This window comes from Onychostruthus taczanowskii, unplaced genomic scaffold, assembly GCF_017590055.1.
Source record: "Onychostruthus taczanowskii isolate IOZ18803 unplaced genomic scaffold, ASM1759005v1 scaffold103, whole genome shotgun sequence".
Classification (NCBI taxonomy): Eukaryota; Metazoa; Chordata; class Aves; order Passeriformes; family Passeridae; genus Onychostruthus; species Onychostruthus taczanowskii.
This window is the reverse complement of record NW_024496858.1, coordinates 1566595-1570589: the sequence shown is the minus strand read 5'-3', so window position 1 is coordinate 1570589 and position 3995 is coordinate 1566595.

The following is a 3995-nucleotide window of genomic DNA, read 5'->3' as shown; positions in this document are numbered from 1 at the left end:
TTGGCTACAAAATGGGATCATTCAGGACTGGGCTCAGAGCTTAAAGATGAATTCCACTCTCTCAATCCAGCACATCATTAACAGCTCAAGCAGCAAAAGAGCAAAGCAGATCAATCCTGCTCTTAACAGCAAGCCAGGACATGGCCCCAGTGTGATCCTGGAATAGCTGAGCCCACAGAGGCCATGGATGGCAACATCCCAGCCTACAGGCATCCTTGCCATGCTCTGGAAACAGCCTGAGATTTATCTGCCCCTGGAATCACAGTGCGTCAGTTGCAAGAGTGAATCACGAGCAGTTTCATTCTATTACCCAGAATAACGAGCAAAATTGATTACAGGCTCCTAAAATACTAATTTGTTACAGGAGGATTTGTTGCTCCATGAGGACAGAGGATCCCCAGGGTCTGAGGGATTTTCTGCAGATGGGATCTGCACTGTAACTTGCTTGGTGGGGTCTCACATTTTAGGGATGAGGCTGGAGGTGGAGGCAGCAGTTTTGCCCTGCCCCAGATTTCCTTTCCTGCCCTCACAGAGGAGGACACAGGGACTCTTGCCAATGGGTGTTTGCTCCCCAAAATTTGGAAAACATCAGAAGGATTGGGCTGGGTAGGCTGTAGCAGGTGAATTCATATTTGTGAATGTGAAACCAGACATATGACACAAGTCTCCTGGCCTTCGTGGACCTATTCCCAACAGAAGGTGTCTGACATCAGCCAGGATGATCTTTAGGTCTATCCATTCCATCACCAAGGGTGGCTTTGGACTCACAGCCCAGGCAAATGGGAACAGCAGCCGTGTCCCTGCATCACTCCCCTCAATTGCTCCTCACTGTTATAACCCCAAGATATCGATAATGCGATTTGGAGACCAGACTGTTCCCTGGCAACACATGGCTTGAAACTATTCCTGCAAATTTTCCCTGCAATTCATGTCCAATTGAGTCAGGATCAAGTGGCTCTTTTCACAGCCTGGGTCGGTATTTGTGTTTTGCCTGCCTTTAAGTAAATTATTTACTATTAAATTTGTTTGGCAGCATTCAGCTGAGCACGTTTAGTGCAACAACCAGGCAGAGGGAGAAGCCAGATCTGCTGTTCTCTGTCAAAGAGCTCCCTGAGGCACCCAGCTTCCTCACAGATAGCTCTCACAGCCCATCTCCTCCCTGGATTATCCAGCCAGGACCACCAGGTCACTCCATGACCAGCACAGTTACGTTTTTTGGAAGGAAGCTGAGATGCATCTCGTAGCCAGAGGACCTCTGAGAGGGGAAATCTTGTCCAAATACAGGTTCTCCCTTGCCCAGCTCCACCCTATGAATCCAAAAGTGATGGATCCATCCTGACTCCCCCATTCTACAAAATCACTTGGCTTGGAAAAGACCTCTAAGATCACAAAGTCCAAGCATCAAACCCAATCACTGGGATTCCTAGCGCAGCCAAAGGAAAAAACATCAGGGAGATTCCTTAGAACAGTTTCCAAGTTCCTGGTTTTCCAGCAGAAAGGTGGCAAATTCAGGACAAACAAACATTTCTGAAGACTTCAGTGGAATTCTATTGAATTATTTAGCAACATTGTTAAAAAAATTAAAACAATCAAAGAAACAAAAAATGAAAAACAGGTAGTAGAGATTTACCTGTTTTCACTTGGAAATCCATTCCACATTTTCTGTTTCTTGGTCTGGCATTTCATTTCCCCTGGAATTAGGATTTATACTTCTCCCTGTCCTGCCGCTGCTGTTGCTGGATGAGTGCACCCCATCCCCGGCCCAGCACAGCTCCCTGGAAGGCTCCAGGTGATGGAGGATGTATTTGTAGCTCTGCCTGGAGCTGTGAAATAGAGCAAAACCCATCTTTGATGATAGAAACGCAACAGCAGCCTCATGGGAGATGATCCTCCCAGCAGTAAAGCAGCTGGAATATTCACTGCTGTGGTCCCAAGAGCCTGTTTGGTGCTTGTTTTAGGGCCATGGACAGCAATCACCAGGGAACAACTCCTGGGAGGAGCAGCTGAGGGAGCTGGGAAGGGGCTCAGCCTGGAGAAAAGGAGGCTCAGGGGGACCTTGTGGCTCTGCACAGCTCCTGACAGGAGGGGACAGCTGGGGGGGTCGGGCTCTGCTCCCAGGGGAGCAGAGGGAACAGCCTTCAGTTGTACCAGGGGATTTAGATTGGATATTAGGAAAAAATTATTCATGGGAAGGGTTCTCAGGCACTGGAACAGCTGCTCGGGGCAGGGGTGGAGTCCCCATCCCTGGAGAGATTTTAAAACCATGTGGATGTGGCACTTGGGGACAGGGGTGAATGGTGGCCTTGCCAGTGCTGGGGGAAGGGTTGGACTCAATGGCCTTGGAAGTCTTTTCCAGCCGTAAAAATTCTGATTCTAGAATTCTGATTCTACCCACAGTCACACAGCTCTGATGCAAATTTTCACATCTGGAGTTGGAAGCAGCTCTGCCAGCTCTAACCTGCCCTGAGATCCAGACTGTGACCCCAAGGCTGGGGACATTGTGTCTGATGAAACCCACAAATGTTGCTCTGTAAAAACTATTATGCAGGAAGAAAAAGCACATGGAAATCAGGGCCCTGCAGGATGGTGCCCAATACCCCCAGTGATTTCCATGAAACCACCCCTAAATCCAGGAGCCTCCTTTTAAACCGACCTTTGGTGTGTTTGTTCAGAAGAGCTGTGTCATTGCAAACATCCAGCTCCCAGAAAACTCCCCTGGAAGTTTATTTTAGCTGTTTTCCTCTCTCCACTGGGAGCCAAAAGGACTTTGGATGCTCTGTAGGACATTGTTTGCAGCAGTGGATGCCTCCCCAGATCCCTTGGAAGTTTTCTCTGCCCACTTCCAACATCAGGTCATTAGAAAGGGCTCTGGATAGGCAGCCCAAGCATGGATTTTGGATGTGGATGACAAGAATTACCTGGAAAATCTCCCAGCACGACACTCAAGATGCTCCAGTCACCCTCAGAACAACCTGGTCCAGGAGAAAGAAAACATTTCAGTTCACCAAGCCCAGTGATTTTTCACCAGGATGTTTTCCTTACCACTATAATCCTATTTTTTTTCCCCAATATACCCAAACAGGCTTTACTAGCTAAAAATAAAACCCAGTCTGATACAGTAACTTCTTCCCAAAGAAAGCAGAAAACTCAGAATGCTTCCTGCACTATGTCACTGCAAAAAATGATGTATGTTAAATATTACTTGCTGCCCACTAACAGCTTAAACAAATAAAACGTGAAATGATAGGTAAGAACCGTGGATATCAGAAGTATTGAAGTTGTCAGGTCTTCAGGATTTTCTGTTGGTATTTCCCATCCCTGGTTGACATCACAACCCTCTTCTTGTTTTCTCCAAAATTACCTATAGTCATTGCTAAAATAGTCTAATAAAATACTTATTACAGTAAAATCTAATGGTTTTTAGTGAAATCTCACTCAATCTTCAACCCACAGATTTCAAGGTTTAAAGTGTGTTTTGAATTGAAAGTCATTTGCCTTTTATAGAACCGAAGAATTAAGGTTGTAAAAGATCTTCAAGATCAAGTCAAGTAATACTGATGTATTTCCAGCAATAATCACAGTGATTTGTGTGGAATTTCCCTTGGGCAGGGACACCTTCCACTGTCCCAGGCTGCTCCAAGCCCTGTCCAACCTGGCCTTGGGCACCTCCAGGGATCCAGGGGCAGCCACAGCTTCTCTGGGAAACCTGTGCCAGTATGAAGAGGAATGAAAAAAGAAAACAATGAAAGGCTGTGCAAACACAAGAAAAATAAAAAGAATTTGAGAACTCTTCAGTCTCACCTGTTATGCCAAAAACTTACGTTATTTTAACTGATCTTAGGAAATGTTTCAAAACTTGAGTTTGCTTCAAATACATTTATTAGACATAGTGTTCTGTCTCCAGAGCAGGTAGGGCTGGTAGGTAGAAATCTGTTTACTTTAATCACAACTGCAAAGAAGACTCTACCACCTTAAATAAAGAAACAGCCATTTTA